The sequence below is a fragment of the Uranotaenia lowii genome, chromosome 3 (assembly GCF_029784155.1).
Source record: "Uranotaenia lowii strain MFRU-FL chromosome 3, ASM2978415v1, whole genome shotgun sequence".
NCBI classification, from domain to species: domain Eukaryota; kingdom Metazoa; phylum Arthropoda; class Insecta; order Diptera; family Culicidae; genus Uranotaenia; species Uranotaenia lowii.
Genome location: NC_073693.1, coordinates 95,322,848 through 95,344,247, shown reverse-complemented (window position 1 = coordinate 95,344,247; position 21,400 = coordinate 95,322,848). Strand labels below are relative to the sequence as shown.

General features: G+C 32.5%; 1 protein-coding gene across 2 annotated transcripts in view; it reads right to left on the bottom strand.

Annotated features, from left to right (window-relative positions):
* Window positions 1-21,400, bottom strand: part of LOC129751004 (uncharacterized) — a 951,184-nt gene that overhangs the window by 189,427 nt on the left and 740,357 nt on the right. The window lies entirely within an intron of this gene.

Here is a 21,400-nt window from a genome sequence, read left to right as displayed (position 1 = left end):
GTTATTGTTGGATGTTTGTCGAGCCGTTACGGCATTTAGTTGGATCAGGCCCGTGCGAAGGACTCGTCCATGGGGGGGGGGGGGGGGGGGGGGGCGGGTTTTCGAAATTCAAATTTAGCTAGAACTACCAACAATACCAAAATACACAATAAACAAGGCACGGTTTGTAGAAGGACTTGAAGAAAAAAAATACTGTAACGCTTATTCACTAGCAGTAACGCTTGCATTTCCACCAAAAGTAAAAATATTTGGTTGGTGACCCACCAATAAAAATATTTTTTTTGAAATGTTTCTATTTGAAATGTTTAAAAATATATATTTTTAAGTGTTTTACAATTTCAGTGGTGTTAATTCTTTAATTTTAACTTTCAATAATATAAATTGAACTAGTTGGCTAAACAATCTCATCAGAATTAATAAAAAAAACTTTAAATTATTTTAAACTAGTAACAGAAAATATGGAATTAAAACAAAGAAAATTGCTTTTGAGAAATATCTCAAAATCTTAACATTTAAAACCGGCTGGCAAATTTTGGCAGCAGTCTTGGAGGGTTGAATTATCTAAAATCATAAATATTATCTGTAATCAAATGAATCTATAAATAAATCCATTTCAATCCATTCTCTTATGATTTTCTGATTGTAAAAACATTGGTGAAATTTTTAATAAACAAGATTAAAGATTAAGAAAATCACTTAAGGATTGAAATCAGTTTATCTTTTTTGTAATAACGCTTATCGTGATGCGATCTGGAGTTGAAACGTTTGTCATAATTTAAGCTTAAAGAAAACTCAAAATCAAATAGTATTTCAAGTCAACATTGCACTTTAAAATTAAGCTTTGAAATTGCTTCTTCCAACCATTTTTCAACACAAAAAATCAGACTTGAAAAACAAAGACAAACTTTTAAAAATCGTTAAAAAATTTTTTATAGGGTGGACTTTAAAATTCGATAATTTTATTTTAAAAATATTTAGATAATTTAGTTAATTTATTTGGAAATTATAATGTTAATTCAATTTATCGGCCTTGTCGGTAAAAATCATGTGCTTTTAGTAAGAACATTTCAATTATGAATTTAAAAATATGTGTCTTGAAGAACAAATTGATGACATGTGATGAAAATGCTTCTAATCAAATTCTATTATTAGCTAGTTTTCAATATTTATTCATTTCGTCTAACTTTCAATCTGCTTAAGTTTCAATAATCTTGAAATTTTCAGAATTTAAGCACAACACTTTCATCAGTATGGTTATTTCATAATTTTAAAATACAAAACGCGGGAAAAAATATCGACTTTTCCAGTGAATTCACGAATCCAAAACACCTTCTCTTCTATAAATAGATAAAATTTTACCATTTTTCGAAACACGTTTTCCAATAAAAACTTCATACAAAATTTCAAAACTTATTTATAAAATTCAATTGATTATTCAAATAAACGAACTTCTCTAAATCTACAAATCGATTTGATTTTTGTTTTAAAAAAATCTCAAATATATTTAAATTTATACATCTCTAAAAATTCGTTTTAAATCTATTATTTTACAAAATTTAGAAAAGCGAACAAATAGAAAAATTTAATAAGAGTTTTCGCAGAAGTCAAAATGTGTAATTTATAATAATCCTTTGAATGTCGAGTTGAGTATTAAGAAGAGCAATAAACACAAATTAAAGTTCATGTTTAAATTGGTTGGATTCTTTAATAATATTTCATATCAGCATTAAATATGTTATGATATAAAAGTTTTTTATTATTATCAAAGTGATTTGTTAGGACGTTATGTATAAACTTGTTTAGAAACATTTCTTAATAAAATCCAATTTCATAGACAAGAAACGGTTTTGTGTTAAATTGTAAATCAAAATTGACAATTAAAAACTGATTTCAATTCGTAAATGTCATGTAGGTACTGTCGCAGAATGTAATATCTTAGCTCTAGAGTGATATAGTAGTTAATTCCGCCGGAGGCGAGAAAATTTTGCTGCATGTTTGTTATTACCTTTTTATAAACACCTTTTTTTCTCGTTACTACGGTAAATTCATTTCTTGAACTGAGAAATGTCACTTGGAAAAAATCTCCATGGGGGGGGGGGGGGTTTAACCCCTAAAACCCCCCCCGTTCGCACGGCCTTGAGTTGGATAAATAAATTAAATTGTATTCATATATTTTCACTTCAGCAATTGTAGCCGAAAGGAGACATTTTGAGGCATAGGAAAAGCAACTTATGCAGAAGGATGAGTAAAATTTGGACCTTTTAGAAATTCTAAACGCTTAAGGTATAAAACAGTTCTATTTTGGAGAAAAAAAAATCAGATTTTTTATTGACTACAATGATTTTGAGTAGCCTCATGCATCTATACTATGAAACCATGCCCAGTGAAAAATTTACGCATTGATACTTAACGAAAAGCCAAAATGGGTAAATATTTAAAAAAAATTAAACGACGTTTGATCTCTTTTTGATTATCGCTATAAAAAAAATTTAAATACGGATCTCTAGTTCGTTGAATGTTTTTCAGTCTTATCAAAACAAAGGATCATCACCAATCAAAGTTTGATTAAATTTTCTGTTTAACTTTGGGTATTTAAGCGGCTTTAGCATTGACTATTGGCGATTTGCAGCTCTAAACGACGTTCAGAGGGCACTTCGATCAAAATGATGATGATAAGGGCTCAAATGTCAAAACCAGTAGAATTTTTCGAAAACATCAAGAAAAATCATAAACTTTCGGAGTTGTTTTTCATATTCATTGGGATTTTATTTGAGGAAAAGGTTAGAAAATGAGAATTACACAACCGTTCATATATTTTAAAACCTATTCGTTTTTGTATCTGCGTTAATTTTTAGGTTTCCGGTAAAAAAAAAATCGTGATATGCCAACTAACAGCGGTCTGGGAAGTTCATACTTTTGGAATCAAGGCGTATTTTCATATTTATCAAGAAACAACTCGTAATATTATAATCTCCAACAAAACTGAGAGTACTGAAGAATGTATCGGATTAACAAATTTTCGATTTCTAGATTCACGTCGAGTTTGAAGAAATATAACTCTGGACAAATAACTAAACGCTCGTACCAACAAACATTCAGATAATAAATGTTGAAGAAAAAAAGAGAAGAAAAGAGAAAAGTGCTAGAGAAAGTGTGTGAATAAAATCGATTCCCTGCTTTCAATATGCAATTCGCGAAAGAAGGAAACTGCTTAAAATAAAAGAAAATTTGAATTTAATGGAAATTATTTTGAACGAATGTCGTTTCAAATATGTTTTTCAAAAGATCACTTGTTACTACCCAACAACAATTGAAAACAAGCACGTGTCCACCAAAGCATTTAAAAACTATTTCAAATAATATGATGCTTTTCTAATTAAGGAAACTCCTCAAAAATCACAAAAATTGCAGGATAAAATAAGGTATCCAAGTTGAAATGTAAAATGTTAAGTTAAGTTCAAGATTTGAAAATAATTTAGACGATGGAATTATTAAAGAAATTGAAATATTCACCTTTTTTTTAAATTAAGGAAAATTATCAGATTATTGGATTATCAAACTTTGATAAAGGCTAGTAAATTGACTTATAATTCATAGAAATTTTGCAAGGTCAAATGGAACAAGAATTAATCAAAAATTTGTTGAAAGCAACATAATTCAAGCTGTAAACCTCTTGCCGCTGGACGTGGCCTAGAGGATAGCGTTCCAGTCTTCTAAGCCAGAGTCCATGAGATCGAATCCCGATCACGGCACACATAGTACTCTTTCTGTGGTCTGGTGGTTTTAGCATTTGTAAGATGCTAGCCAAAATATCCTTGAAAGATGTACGCCTTAGAGTTAAGTAAATTAGATCTCTTCAAAGAAACAAGAAGTTTCACTGAGATCCTATATGTGTAAAAAAAAAACCTATGTTTTTAACGTATTAATTTCATTTTGTCCCAATTATCCATTTCAACCTCGCGGTTTAAATCTAAAAATTATAAATTGAATTTTGCCAGGAAAATCATGAAAAACTTCATTTTCTCATATGAATAGCAAAGAAATTAGTAAATTCAAGATTTTCTTAACTGATTCAGTCATTAAAAGTGTCTCAAATTTGAGAGTTTCCACAAAAATCGTAATTTTCTTAACCATTTGTATTCACTGCCATGTTAAAAAACAGCTATCATCACCCTTTTGTTAGTTCCGTAATTGAAATCCAGTTGGCGTTGCATGTCAAAAAGTTTTGCTGCAAATCGCCAATTAAAGTTGTCAATTTTTCTACAGCCAAATCAATATCTTCTATTGAATTCAGTGGAACGTTTACATCTAAATTACGTTCAATAAAATTCCTATATCGCTCCTAGTCAGCTTTTTGAAAATTAAAAGTTGATTTTAAAGGGTTTTCAAAGGGACTTTGGGATAAAGAAAAAGTTCCCGGTAGGTGGTCTGAATCGAGGTCCGCATGAGTAAGTAATTGACTGCAATGCCCGCCTAAATCCTTTAGAACCAAATCAATTGTGGAAGGATTTCTAATTGAAGAGAAACAAGTATGCCCATAAGGATATTCAACAGTATAATAACCTACAGAGCAGTCATTAGATAAAATATTCCCATTAGAATTAGATGAAATATTATTCCAAGATCAGTGTTTAGCATTAAAGTCACCTATAATAAAAAATTTAGATTAATTTTAGGTAAGTTTTTGTAAATCTCTCTTCAAAAAATTTTTCTGTTCACCGCTATATTGGAAAGGCAAGAATGCGGCAACAATTATAATTTTCCCCATAGAAGTTTCTAATTAAATTCCAATTGTTTCTAAGACTTATGTAAAGGGTGTTTAAGATGAAATTGTCACACACAAAATTGATTCGCAAAAATTAGAGTTTTCATCCGATTGCCATTAAATTTTCAGGGATTGTGTGAATAAAATCGATTCCCTGCTTTCAATATGCAATTCGCGAAAGAAGGAAACTGCTTAAAATAAAAGAAAATTTGAATTTAATGGAAATTATTTTGAACGAATGTCGTTTCAAATATGTTTTTCAAAAGATCACTTGTTACTACCCAACAACAATTGAAAACAAGCACGTGTCCACCAAAGCATTTAAAAACAAGTATGCCCATAAGGATATTCAACAGTATAATAACCTACAGAGCAGTCATTAGATAAAATATTCCCATTAGAATTAGATGAAATATTATTCCAAGATCAGTGTTTAGCATTAAAGTCACCTATAATAAAAAATTTAGATTAATTTTAGGTAAGTTTTTGTAAATCTCTCTTCAAAAAATTTTTCTGTTCACCGCTATATTGGAAAGGCAAGAATGCGGCAACAATTATAATTTTCCCCATAGAAGTTTCTAATTAAATTCCAATTGTTTCTAAGACTTATGTAAAGGGTGTTTAAGATGAAATTGTCACACACAAAATTGATTCGCAAAAATTAGAGTTTTCATCCGATTGCCATTAAATTTTCAGGGATTGAAGAATAACTATTAAACTTCATTTTACCATTTTTCTCGTATTTTATTTACAGTCCATACGCAAATGCCAGCACATTGGCCTTAACCCCGGCCATAAGATTCTGCACAACTTGTGAATCAACCGTTTTTTGCATGTAAACTAGAGTACCCCAAATGACCCGACTTTTGAAAATGTTATGCGCTGCAGGCTAAAATTTATCCAAGGTCAAGTACAAGATCCCATGCCAAATTTGGGCCAGATTGGAACACGGGAAGGGGTCGCTCAACGAGCCTGAAGTTTGTATGGGATTTTGAGACATTTTGTTCGGGAGAAATATGAAAAACAAGTTTTTAATCAATAACTTTGGTTCCTGTCTGCCAATTTCTTCCAAAAACGGTTTTTCTTAAAGCCTAAATTATGAAAAATATTTCATCCGAAAACTGCATTTCGATAAGAGTTAAGATAAAAAAGTTATTAGACCTCAAAAATGGGCTAGCCTGCAGCGCATTACATTTCACAGGTTTTAATTTCCCAAACAAATTTGTGGCAGTCTAATGTAAACCCATACTTCATACATATCCATACCCATACATATCCTTAACCTGAACTATAGTTTATAACTGACAGGCTCACGTACTCCTAACAATAAACATTAAACATTAAACATTAAACTTCAGTTCCTCGGCTGTCTTTACTACTGTTTAAGAAGGTGCTGCTTCATAATCGACCAGTTCCAGAAGGCCAAAACTAAGGCTGGACTTTGAACGTTCAAGGTACAAAAGGCTCCTAATCGCGACGAAAAGCAGAACAAGTCCGCCGAACCAGGATTTCTTCGCAAGTCGCAAATTTGGACATCTTCTGAGTGCGGACATGCTCCGGATTCCGGAACGCTGAACTTATCCTTTGCCGTAAAAAACAGGTTGCCGGGGATCTTTTTGAAGTTGGCCTTCACATATATTTCGTCGGCCATGATGTAGCATTCAACTTTCGTCAGCATGTTGAGGTACAACTTCCTGGCACGGGTTTTGGCGGACTTGTTCTGCTTCTCGTCGCGATTAGGGGCCTTTTGTACCTTGAACGTTCAAAGTCCAGCCTTGGTTTTGGCCGTCTGAACTGGGCGATTATGAAGCAGCACCTTCTTAAAAGACCTTAGGTAGTGAAGACAATCGAGGAACTGAAGAAAGTATGGGTTTACAAGCAAAAAACGGTTGATTCACACGTAGTGCAGAATCTTATGGCCGGGGTTAAGGCCAATGTGCTGGCATTTGCGTATGGACTGTAAATAAAATACGAGAAAAATGGTAAAATGAAGTTTAATAATCATTCTTCAATCCCTGAAAATTTAATGGCAATCGGATGAAAACTCGAATTTTGCGAATCAATTTTGTGTGTGGCAATTTCATCGTGGACACCCTTTATTGAAAAAAGGAAGAAGTCTGAATTTGAGACGACGCAAAATTTTAAAGAAAGCATTGTTTTTTTAAGTTATTATCTGGCTTAAAAAAAAGTTTCAGTGATGGTAGCAATATGTATGTTTTAAGTTTCCAAAAATTATAAGAATACATGTTGGTTAGGCAGCATAGATGTAGCGTTCTAATTCATAATGTTTAAAAATCTGTTTTGATCCACGGGGGAATCGTTAAGTAATAATAATTTTATTAGCATAATCAAAAGAAGTTTGGAAAGCTTCAAACATTGAATTTGCTTTCAACATAAGTTGCATTATTTCCATAAAATTTTGATGCAAAATTTTAATTTTTCTTCAGTAATCTCACCCAAATCAACAAAATTGTTAGGATTAGAAAATGAAGTAGAAGAAAAGGTATTTGAATTTCTGGGATTTTCCCAAGCCTTCACATGTGCGTTGAGACCGTTAAAACTTGGTTTTTTCCCATTAGTAATACCCGAAGCAGGCAAACCATTTTCAACCACCTCAGAGAACGTTAAACAACGAGCCTATGGCGTTGAATCAGCCCGGGTGATTCCAAAATAGGCCAAGGCTGACCGCGAACAGGGAGATTGTTTGCAGCCTTGACGTGTGAAGACGAAAAAGAGGGAGAAGGAGAAGAAAATTTTCTGACAACTTTGGGTTTTTTTTAGAAGCTAAAATTTTTGCCCTAACGAGAGATTCTATGGAATTCGAGGAATGATTACCTGCGCAATTTGCACACTTGAAAAATTCTGTTTGTGGTTTATCACCACCAAAAAGGTCAGCATACATCTGGCATTCATTCTACAATTTTTAGTGTAATATTTTGGAGAAAATTGGTAGAAGATTTTCCAAACGGTTCAAATTTAACACGACAATAAAACATAAGACAAATCTTTTCAAGAATTTGCAAATTATTAACCTGATCCTTTTTAAAACGAATCAAATAAAGCTCAGGAGCAAAACCATCACTACTGGTATTATTCATGTTGGTTCTTTTCCAGAACCATTTTGAAAAAATGCGATTAATGGTTGTTCAAGACTCTAAAAATATAAAAATTTAGTGAATTGCACAGAAGGAAAATAATAAGTAAAACAACTTTTTGGTTATCCTGTTTCAACTTGGCCAGAAATTTCTCTTTCTCTTTTCTATAATAGGAACAGTTTCGCAAATCTTCATGACTGGGCAAACCCTTTATGATCAACCACATGGAAGCGCTGTCCATTTTTGAAACTTAAAATTGCAAACAGAAACTGGGAAAATGCATCTAAAAAAAATAACTCGGAACTAGTGAACTTACGTGTACCTATGAAAAACGATATCTGATTCCTGTTAAAATAAAATAAATCTTGCTTCAGATAGATTTTCAACAGAAACAATTGGCTTTATTCCGTTTATTTATTATTGAATTCATGATTTTTTTTTACAATTTCAGTTCATTCTTTATATTTTAGAAAAAAATACGGATAAAGTTATTCGTTACGTTTTTGAAAGAATTCTCGATTTTTTCTGTAACACGGCTGATTAGGCGGCGCACACCTTTTTCGTCCATCGTTTTAGCTATCTTATTCCATCAGATCTTCATATGATTGTTGTCCTTCACAAACATTCCCTTTGACTTGAGTCTCCTAAATCTGAACAAAACGTCAAAAAACATACGTGAAGCTGGGGCTTGTGATATAGCTCAGTTGGCAAGTCTGTTGTCTCCTGAGCCGATGTCCGCGAGTTCGAGCCCAAGAGTAAACATCGAACACAGTTGTACCGGATAAGTTTTTCAATAACGATCCACCAACTGCAACGTTGATAAAGTCGCGAAAGGTAAAACGACTATAATCGAAACAAAAAAAAAAAAAAAAATACGTGAAGCTGACGAAATTCCCGACACGTGAACGCCAACAACTTCCAAATCCGTCCACCAGGAGCGTTCTGATATCTTCTTATAAACTTTTCTTTATAATTTTGATGAGAATAATTCTTAAAGATTCGTTTTTCTACCAGAAAATCAAGACTTATTATTAGATAAATTCAGCAAATCATGTGAATAAATCCGGGCAAAAATCGAGCATTAATTTGATAAAATTCGGGCATCACGCACGACTGAACCGTAAGACCCGTCAATGTAAATAAAAATATGAAATCAATTGACAAAAATATGAAATTGATTGAAGGAAATCAGAAAATAAAATTAAAGTTAAAAAATCAATATCATTTCCGTGAAAGTACAGGTATAAGTAATCTGGGTTGCCAGTTGCCCTGATTTGTTTGTTAAACACAGACTTTTGACCCTTTACCAATTATTCCTTTTTTTTTACCAGATCGGCATGGTACGTGGTAGGAAACTGTTTTTGTTATAAAGTTGTTAACTCGAAAATAACCCGAATACCAAAACCACACCAAAGACACTTCCCCCCACCGCTCTCACCCATCGCCTAAACGCTTGTTTGGTACCGAGTTTGTGGTATATACTTGTGCACAGACATACATAGACTTTTTTCCAAATTGCTTTTTTTATAATTTATGCGTCCAAAACGAAATCTTTTGAGCAAGTTTCATAAAAATAATCATGATAGGTTTTTTGAAAGCTTAAAATACGATTTAATATCTGCTTATAAATTATAATGAATTTTTTTTTCAAGCTTTTCGACGAATCACTACTAAGTTTTGACCAAACTTGCTGGGTTTTGGTCGACAAATTTGAAACCAAATGCCCGGATTTTGCCAAGTTTTTAAACAAAATAGCCCGGAATTATCCGGTCCGGATACGTGCTGAAAATTTTGGTTTTTCAACCTTAATCTAGCCTCGCATTTCAATAGTTGAAAGTCAGTTTGAAGATATGGGATTTTTTATATTAAAATTAATCTATTCGATTCCATTGAAGTAACTCAAACGTTTTTTTTTGTAATCTACAATTGAAAAATGAAATAATTCTAACAAGTCATAAGTTCGTTATACTAGCATTTAATTTACAGTTAAATTTATCTAAAATCTAATTGGTTTCATGTCACCCTAACCTAATTTCGCTTCAGTACCGTCCTCTGTGAAAAATTTATAAAACTTGTATATTGAAACGACAAATGGCAGATTTGCACCTTTCTAGAGAAAAACTGCACAGCAGATGCTTAAATTGATCCATTCCTCCTAGTTTGTTTTGAAAAAAGTTGATACCCAGCAAACATTTTTGTAGGTATATTTCTCAACAACTTTGTTACACGTCTCATATACATTATAGAATGATCGTATGAAATTAGAAAAAAACAGCATTTACCCACCAAAGTGGAGGCAATATACGTAGGGTAGAGTGTGATATCTTGGGTCACTTTTTTTCTTTGCTTCATAGCTTTTTTATTATAAAAGATTAAAAAAATAAAAATCAATGGAAAGGTTTTCTACATTTTTAAGATATAATTAGGCATTTTTGTTTATTTTTTAATTACATGAATTTCCCAAGTTCTGACTGTTTTAAAAAAAAGTTGTTTTTTTTTTACTTTTAAAAACTGTGGGTAAACGTGAGCCACCAAATCCCAATTGACAAGATAACATGCAAAGTTTATGAGTTGATCCAAAACTGAAATTTTATAATTCATTTAGTTATTATAAAGCAATTTCAGATGAGGAAATACAATAGAGAGTTGTGTATGATCAAATAGTTCCTAATTCTTGGCTCGGGAACGTTTTGGCTAAATTCTTTATAAAGGATTTTTTTTCGTTCCTATAGCATTGGAAAAAAATGGATTAAATATATTTCACAAATCTTTATTTGACATAAGAAAACTTTGCAGATATGAAAAACATATTTTATGTATAAAAACACATTATGTATAAAAAAAACACATATTATGTGTATAAAAACACCAAAATACATGTGGCCCAAGATACCCTACAAAATGTGGCCCACGATTCCCCACAAGCAATGATTTGAAAATTGGTTGCGTTTGTGTGACTAATTGATGTTTCATTAAAAATTCCTTTTCCATGTAAAAGAACATGACAAAACTGAGATCATATGCTTATGAGCATATTTTTGTTATGTAATTTAGGTCCTACGGATGCAATTTTGTGGATGCTTGTTTAATTATGTAAGAACATTTTGCTAGGCTAGTTAAATAAAAGAAGCATATGATGCGTACATGAGTAAACAACATATAAAAAACATTCTTACGCAAAGCGACGACAATAACAGTTGGATTGGGATTTTTATCTCAACACACAGCTGAGATATTTAGAGTGACACTCCCCTGCTTTATCATTAAAAAAAAATTGTTTTGTTGTTGTATTTTATCTCCATTTAAGAACGTAAAACATCTTTTATAGTGTTTGTCTAAAATATATATTGGTCCTGTTAGAGCGAAAAATGGTCTGTAATAATAAATCGGAATGAATGAGAACAAAATAATCTAATAAACTAAGGATTAAATGTCCATTCCAACTCCAAGGTTAAAAAAAAAATCCTTATAAATACCTATATTGATGATGTCTGAGTCTGAATTTGCTAAGCCTGAACTTTCGAAAACGTCATTGGTCGAAGTTTGTCATTATGAGGTTTCGTTGATAGCGTGATGACCTACTTCATTTTTTTATATTGTTTTAATTCTAAGGCCTTATCAGCACATCCTTTTATGAAATCCCTCCAAATCAAATCTTGTAGAAAGTCTTTCTTGAAATTAAGCTTCAACATAAAATCATCGTCTACTTTCCTCAGAATGTATGAATTATCTTATTCATATTTCTTTTTTTTATGTAAATAAAAACCATGTTAATAAATATGATACGGCATACAATCCATTTTGTCGAGTTTTTAATGCATAAGTTGATTGCTCCGAAAAAAAAACCTTAAATTTTTCATCATACTGGGGCCTCCTATCTTAAAAAAACTAGACTAGACATGTTGAAGAAGGATATTCATTACGATATATTTATTTTAGATTTGGCTTATTTTAAGATCATAAACAAAATTATGCCAACGATTTACAATGAAGAACATTATTTTTCCAGAGTTTTCGAATGTACATACCATATAATTGGGAAAATAGTTTAAAAATGAAAAAAACAATATTACAAAAGAAATAATTCTCCCCTCGTGAGGTAATTATTTTTCGAATTACCCTGAATTATAATATAAAGTGAGTTTTTTTTTAATTTAACATTCAAAAGCTCAGTTTAGTGTGTTGTATACTACCAAATCTAACTTTGCCCACTATAAGATGCATTGTTAAATATTTTAATCCGTGGCCAGGGTACATTTCACGGTCCTCGACAATGCTTTAAAGATTTCAGGGTTTTAAACATTCGAAAATGACCTTAAATTGACCAAGTCAAATTAATATTGCAAAACTTCATCAATTAATATAAAATTTAAAACTGCAGAAATTACGAAAAAAGGCAAAGTTAAGTCATTTCGTAATTTATAAATATTAGGCTTTTTTATTTTAAAAATTCTGGCCTATTTTGTGGTTCGGATAATAGATTTTTTTTATTACCATTTTTAAATTTAAGGTCAATTTAACGTTATTTGATTATGCATTATGAATACCCAAATGATTGATATGTGGTTTTCAGCGAGTTATGAATTATTTAGAAATTCAAAAGTGATTATGAACTTCTTACGATATGCTATACAGAACTTCTTACTAACGTTTTGATACATCCTTTGGTGAATAGGTAAGAATGTTTACATTTTTTTTTCTCTCTGGAGCCTCTAGCGGTATTAAAGTTTTAATTCATCATCAATCAATAATGGATCTCAAATGAGGAACTGCATCGCCGGTGTCATCAAAGAGCACTGAAATCGAGATTCGGGAGCAGATGGATTGGGCACACGTTGAGAAAAGATGAGAACGAGATTTGCAGAGAGGCGCTTCAATGGAATCCAGAAGGACATCGAAAGAGAGACAGACCTAGAAACTCGTGGTAGCGAAGCCTAGCCACCGAAATCCGAACTGTGGAAGAGAATCTTGACTGGGACAGATTTTTATTTCTTAAAAATTCTCTGGAGCCACCTTCAGATTTATAACTGGATTCTTTAGCACTCTGTTTGATATGATAAAGTTTCTTTTCTTGGTGGATTAGTTAAACGCTCTCTGGAGGCACTCTTGTGTTCAAAATCATTTCCGAATGTAAAATTGATAAGATAGGATCGAACGGAACATTTTTAAGATATGAAATCTTTTTTCCTTTAAATTTATTCCAATTTGATGGGGTATGTTCAATTCCCATTGTGATTTTTAAATTGTTTGGCAGATTTCAGAAAAAAAACAATATCTTCGATATTCCATGAATGTTTTTGGTTTTGTATTACAGACTTCTATTCTTGGCTTCACTTTAAATTTCTGATCCACATTATTGATTTGACTTTGATTTTTTGCGTCGATCAAAACTAGGAGAATTTTTGAGATTAGAAAAATAAGAAAACTACACACAACTTTTTCACCGTAGGGGTCAATAACTGGCTTAATTTATTTCGATAAAGTAGGTATGAATTCAGTTCACGTTAATTTGCTTGATAATAGTAGGTATGTATTCCACGCATTCCTCGTAACAACAGGTGTGGTCCTAGCGTTGGCTCTTGGAGGGGTGGGGGAGGGGGCGTTTATTTTGAGAGAGAGAAGGGGGGGCTGTTGCTAACAAGTCTACAATAATTGCTGCACTCTGCTCCTCCTCCTACCCTTGAATGGAATAAAATCAGGTACAGCTCCAGTTTAATTTAAACAACTTCGAAAATACATACACATCTGTTCAAAATGATTTTCTTTTCTTTTAGGTTTTTGGGATAGAGATCCTCCATGGTCTCAAATCTCTCGAGAAGAAAATTCTCTCTGGAGCCACTAGCGATATCAAAATTTTATTTTATCATCAATAATATAACTGCAAGTTTTTTAACACCCACTTCATACGCGTGTCATAAAATCTTAAATTTGCGTGCACTCGAAAGACACGGTTCTTTTGTTTGACCGTTTTGAAAATGGGTTTTTTGAAATTTTTTGTCTAAGTTTCTGTTGTCATGCAATTGTATGTAGTTAATGTTAATCTTTTTTTTTTTTAAAATGAAGAGTTAATCACTGTAAATTTATTTTATGAAATTATTTATAATTCATATAATTTATAATTTTATAAAATTATTTATTTATTTTAGAACTTTTCCTCGCTTTGTTCCTTATTTTTTTAAATACAAATTACCCTTCCGCTCACTTTCAATATCATTCATCTTATTCGAATCTTCTATTCGTCTATAATCTTTCAATTCTTAAATATTCTTTCTCAAAGAATATTTAACATTTCACCGATGTAGCCTCAAAATAATTTCATAAAGTTAATTTTTATTTTAGGAAAACTCTCTGGAGCCACCCTCAGATTTAAAACTGAGATATTTGGTAATCTGTATGATATGATGTAGTTTTTTTTCCTCGGTGAGATAATGTAACGCTGGATAGCTCTCTGGAGCCACTCTTGTGTTCAAAAAAAGTTTGGTATACAGAATTAACACAAAAAAGTCACCAAAAATCTATTTCTATAAAAATTGCAACATCAGTAATGATTTTAAAAACTGAAAACGAGATCTCAGCTGATTCTTTAATTCTTATACTAATCCAATCATTCAACAATAAATTAACAACAATTATTTTCGTTCGTATTTGCTGTCTTGACATATCTTAGTGTACGAGTCGTGCTGAGAAAGTCTTCTTTTTGCAACTTGTTGAATAAATAAGTATTCTAAAAGTATTCAAAATTTAGTAGATAATTATAATAAAAAAGTTAAAAGTACATAAAGCCGTTTTAATTTCACTTCCTTTTTTTTGCCATGGACCGAGTGAATTTTAGGAATTATGTTCGTCAAGTTATGTCGTGAGACGGAATACTATGTAAATAAATAAATCCTTTTTTTTTTTTTTTCTAAAACTGAGTATATATGAAATGCAGAATAAAACAGGGAAAAATTCGAACAGAATTATTGAATTTCTTCGTTAAATTTTTTAATGAAGTCAAAAATTATCCACGTTCTAAAAAAAACTTTCGCATTTACATACGTAGTGCAGTTCACTGCCATTTTTTATATTGATTGAATCCCGGAAAATTCTATCCAACTTTTCAGGAAAATTCTCCTTTCTCAATCCGTTAATAGAGGAAGCTTTATACTGCAAATTGACTGCCAAATATTATCCAAAGAATCCACCCGGATGTGTATAAATTGGGAAAATTGATACTTCCACCGACGACGAAGACCGGGCATCCTCCATCAATTTGGCAGGAGTACGTACCTGCTACAGATATGTATGTTTGAAGCTAACATACCCGCCATATGATGTGGGAAAACGTCTTACTTCACGGTTCAGTTCCGTTTTCTCGACCCAGTTGTGCTGGTGTGTCGGAAAAGCGAAGATCCTTTTTTTTACTCCCTCTCTCCTCTGTTACAAGAGGCTGAGGTAGGCAGCTGACTAGGTTTTTTCGGGGAATTTAATGGAAGCCATCCGCAAAGCTCTCTCTTTGCTCAAAGTCTCGGTGTTTTGTTTACCCAGAACAATAATGCTCGAATAACATTTTGGTTCAGTTTATTCGGATTCGGGGAATCGGGTTTTGCGGAACCGCAGCACCTTGTTCGTTCGGTGTGATGAGTCTTTTCGGCGGATTTTTGCCGGAATTTATTCGAAATCGACCAACCGGCGAGGTGGGAGCTTTCTGTTTACACTGCTGGGCTTTTAATATTATCTGAGGCAACTGAATCGGAATAAAATTTCATTCGCTGTTACAGGCTAAAGAAGCAACTCAATTCAATGTGATGGATTTAAAAAATATAAAGTTAAGATATAAAGCCTTTCACACAAAGGATTAAAAGATTCGAATAAAAAGATTCGAAGAAAAACTCCAATTTTAGGAAAGGTTGCTTGAAAATGATTTGAGCTTCGATGCATGGCTGAAATAATCATCATTATACCAAGGTTTGAAATTCTCATTTTTTGTGGGCTGAAAGTTAAGCTCTTAGTGGAATGCAACTTATTTCGTTACCTTTTTCAACCAGGAAATTTTTAATCGCTGAGTTATCCTGAGCAAAAAAGAAGCATTTAATACAATAAATGCCGGAGGAATTTATACCAGCAATGCAACATGAGTGAGCAACATTTTTCCGAGTGATTCATTAAGCTCATGACTGTGAATTAGGGCAGCAATGGATGTATGGGGATAATTCCATGATCGATTTCTGGAAACCGCCCAATAAATTTTGTAGATTGGCCCAAAAAATTTCAGCTTAATATGTTTTAGGGGTGCTTCAAAGTACTCAATGTTTCGATTTTTATACCCTCAAAAATAACCAAGATGGACCAGATGGAACCTCATGAAAATACAAACTGCAACTTGAGTTTCATATTGCAATGCAAAGATATTATACAACGGGGACCAAAGGGAATCAGAAAAATCGAAACAATAAATTTGATGCCAAATGACTTGCAGAAATACATAAAACTTTGAAATTTTGTTAACTCAAAAAAAAAAAAACATTTTTTGTCAAAAATCGACCTCAAAATTTCAAAAATTATAAATTTTCGAGTAGGCTGCGATTGAGAAAGGACGTTATTGACAGAAGCTCTGAAAAACATGAAGATTTGAAGACAAGAATTAAAGTTTTGAAGTATTATGAAGATTACAGAGTTTTAGAAACATGGGGGTACCATTTATCAATTAAAAATTTCAAGCTTTGTAAGATTGGATTAAAATTCCCAAGAATCGACCTGAGTAGGAAAGGGAGGGAAGATTCAGACTTACTGAAACGAATCCCCGAAACCCTGACGAATGTTTTTTTAATTGGTGAGTTCACAAATCCCTTGAATTGGTTTTGCACAATTGCGTTACATTTCTCATTCTTTCATAGTATGAAAATATTTTTGAATTTCTTTACCTAGCCCTACATAATCATAAGAAGCGTTTCGCAGGGAACTGCAAGCACCATCTATCCCTTGTTTCTGTATCTTTTGCGTTTTACATCACATGGTTGCAGTGATGGTAAATTTCGCCCGTCACGCTTGACCCGACTAGTTTTGTTTCATCAAACGACTGGCACTGTTCTCAATTGACGGAGCCTCACTACTCGCATGACGGAAAAAGCACGACAACAATCAACATTTCTCCATCATCGACTGGCGAAGCTCCTACACATGGTCAAAATTTCTCCTGAGAGTGTCTGGCAAATCTCTTCACACTTCGATCGGCTGCTGACGACAGGTACAACTAATTGAACGAATTGCTGGCAGAGAGCAACAATAGCAATAAAAAACTGAAAACGAGCTTGCTGGCAGGAGCAACAATAATAATAAATGCGTTTCTTTCTCGTTTTCGGTCGTCTTCGGCTTGCTGGCAGGAGCAAAAATAATAATAAATACGTTTCTTTTTCGTCATCGGTCGTTTGAATGCGATTGCTTGACTAGGTTATTATTTTAGCTTGAAATGACTGGGGAACGAATGACTGGCAAACGAAGTGACTGGTCGTTAAGGAACAGTCAATTGAGTTTGAAGGACCAAGAGGCTTCACAGTCACAGCTTCATGCCTCATGACGATGACTTTTGCCAAGCCTGCTTGGTTGGCCTGGCCGTAGGAGTATCTGCAATGTATGTTCTACACAGAATTTTTTTTTACTATTACGTGCCACTGAAACTGCAACCTTTAAAATAAATCAACCTGTAATTAACAAAACCTGTATTTTTAAATTGTTCACCTTCAAAGTTATCGAAGATTCATTTATTATTACAGCAAATGTCCTGTAAAAAAAATTGTACACTAAAAATTAAATATCACGTAATTTGTTTTTCGAGCTTTTAAATTATGTTAAATGTCCTGCTTTTTTTTGTTACAGGACATTTGCGTAATTTTACAGGAAATAATTTTTGCTGTGTATGTTGAAAAGAAACGTAAGTTTTCCATTTTCAAGGATGCATGAAAGGTTTTGCCATGTTGGTGTAAGAGGAAAAAGAAAAAAAGAAGAAAATTATTAAAGGGGGACCAATGGAAATTTGGAAAATCGAATAAAGATATTATTTTGGCCAAAAATCGACTTTCTGGTTATTTTGTCGGTAAGTCCCAGGGAGACGATTTTTAGCCAAAATTTTTGTTCCGAGATAACAGTAGATCTCGAGGTTTCATGCATTTTAAGTCATTTAACTCGAAATAAAATTCGATTTCGTTTCCGAATTCGATCTTCCAAATTTCCTTTTGTCCTTTACTGATTTTTAGGTCATATGGATATGCAAGTTTAGACTGTTTCAAGAAGTGAATATGATCGGCTAATTAATAACTTAAAATAATAGTGATATAAAGTCATACCGTGATACGTAAAAAGCATTCGACTATAGGGCCGTTGGAAGAACCGGCTCATGGGGGGTTGATGATGTTTCTTTCATATAACATTGTAGCTTGAACAATTCATACACAAAGAATAGTGAGAAAAATCGTAGGTACTATCTAATTATTCAGGTTAAAGATATTTTACATTACAAATCATGTATTTCAAATCATAATTTTCGAAAAAAAAGTCCTTTGTGTTCAGTTAGAATGTCAGTTGCCTCCAGAGCTGATGTCCATGAGTTTGAGCCCAAGATTAAAAATTGAACACACTTGTACTGAAATTTTTATGGCTGTCCGCCGAATGTATCGTTGATCATAGTTGCGAATGACTCAAAGATGTTAAATCAACTATTATCGAAACTCTTATAAGCAAGCTATTTTTTTTTACCACAAGCATAACCATTTCAGGCATTGATGAAAATGAATTGAAAATTCCGAAATAAGATTAACAAACAACATTCAAATAAGGATAATTTTCTACTCTTCTAAACTCGAATAAAATTTAAGATTTTAGTTTGAACTATTTTTAGAATTTGCAACCCATCTTTGTATGTATATCTCAACAAACTTTGTTATAGAATAGTAAAAGTTACGCTCATATTTGATTAAGTGTATCTATATATTTAGTTTCCAAAGTAAGTGATAAAAGTTACTTTTTTACCGTTAAACATTTGTCAACCATAATTCAATAAAGTTTACCATGAGTAGAACTGCATGTTTTTCTGTTTTAAATATTAACAGGCTGACTCGGATTTCTCTGGTCCACCCTTAACAATTATAAGAATGAATGAAATTTTTGAAAACTATTCAATTTCATTAAAAAATACCCGGATTACGCCTGGATTTATTCACTTTATTTGGCAAATCATACAAAAAAAAAACAACGAACGCTTTCAAAACGAAATTTTTCTAGCAATATTACATAAATTTTCAAAAAAGTTTTTTTAGAAAGCCTAAGATACGATTCAAAATATGTCGATGAGTATTAACGGAAAGAAAAAAATTCAATTTTATTCTTGATTTTTGTTGAGTAATTTCTGGATTTTTTAAAAAAAATCCCAGATATTGCCCGGATTTATGATCATCACTTTTGAAATCAAATACCCTGAAATTACCAGGTTTTTATATAAAGTTGCCCGGTTTGTCTGGCCCGGATACGTGCTGAAAAATTTCTAGCAACCTTACTCTAACCCCTATTCTCTCTCCCCACTGGAATGCGGGAAGGATACTAACAAATCATTTAAACAATTCTCTTTTTCAAATACCCTCCCCTACCAAATTTAATTCCATTTGCCTGATAAGCTCTGTAGAACTATGCTAACACTAGTATATGGATGTCCTCCCTTCTCATTCACTCACTGGAAAAAAGAAGGGGTAAGAAATAAGCATAGACATATTTTGTTCCATTCGTTTGATTACCCAATATCCTTTTCATGCCAAATTTGTTTCCCTTTGCTTGTATAGTTTTTTGAGTTATGCAAAAATTATATGGGAGTGTCTCTCTTTTTTCTATCTTGCCACTGGAAGGTTGATGGGTACCAAATAACCATGAAAACATTTCTCGTACCCGAAAACTTAATCATGCCAAGTTTGATTCCATTTACTTGATCAGTTCTCCAGATATGCAGCAAATATAGTATGAAAGTCACCCACCCCGTTCCTATTTCTCCATTAGAAGGAGGGAAGAGTCTCAAATAATAATAGAAACCTTTCTCGTATCCAAATACCTTCCCGCGCCAAATTTGGTTCCATTTGCTCGATTTGTTCTCGAAATAGGTAAGCAAAAAATATGGGAGCTCCCCTCTGTCGTGATTACACGATTCTTACGAATATCAATTAGGAGATTCATTCAGACACGTCTGTCGCTCACAAAAAATAGGACAATGACTGACCTTGTTTTGTTGCTAAAATATAAAACGCTGTCAGAGAAGTTAATTTTATTTATTTTTTCTGAAGTGTTACCGCATTTAACTTTTATTTAATGTTATATTAGAATAAATTGTATTCAACAAAATTGTATACTATATCAATGCACAAATCAAGTAATTTTTCATCGAAAAACGTAATGAAATAAAGTATACAAAAGGTGATAAAACTACCATCTTTCAGAGTTTGTTTTTCAGCTATTGTAATCTTTCAAATATTTCGTGTGTTTGGAAATTTCGAAAGGAGGGGGGGGAGGGGTGTCAAAAGAAGAAATTTATATTTTTTCCGGCCCTATTGGAAAACTTTATTAATTTTCTACATATCCTCCATCTCATCACTACATTCCTCACTACACCTATTTTCTCAAGAAAAAAGGTTGCATTTATAGATATGTTTTTCCCTAAAATAAAATTGAAATCTATCAAATAAACTTCATCTTAATTTTGACATTCCATCCTCAGCAAAAACTGCTGTTTATTTTCCCAAAAAACTTCTCAATTCCCAAAAATCCTGTTTTTATTCAAAACCAATGCCATCTGTCTTTGTTTACTAGAGCCGGGCCAATCCGAAAACGTTTAGTTGTTTATCACTCTAGGCTAAGGTTGCCAGATTGCCCGGTTTTATCCGGGTTTGTCCGGATATTTAATACAAAATAATACAAATTATTTGTCCAGCCCGGCCCAGTTGCCCAGATTTCATTGAAAAATGCCCGGATTTATTCACTTTTTTTAGCAAATCAAGCCTTAAATACAATTTTAATCTGTCGATAAGTTTTGATGGACTTTTTTTTTTCAATTTTTGTTTCTTGATTTTTGTCGAATAATTTCTGGGATTTGAAAAAAAATGACCAGATATTGCTCGGTTTTATGATCGTCAATATTGAAATCAAATGTCCGAACTTTGCCAGGTTTTTTTTTAATTTCTCTGGCCCGGAGACGTGTTAAAAAAAACATAGAAACTTATTTTCAATTTTCATTTTCGGTCGGCAGTTTTATAAGCCTTTTGTACTGGAACTCAAATCCTCACACACAAAAACCCTACCTCTTTAAAATTATGTATGGCTTTAAAATTAGTGTTTATTAAGAAGAGTATCTTTACAAGTTCACCTATTACTTTATTACTAATCACTCTGATAATAAAAAAAAAACGTTTATATCATTATAAATTTTATACTGATATTAACCTCAGTTTTATTTTGATATTTTTGTTATTCTAAATGCTCAACTCCACCTTCAAAAAGGTTTTGAAAACTACACAAGGCCACAAAATTC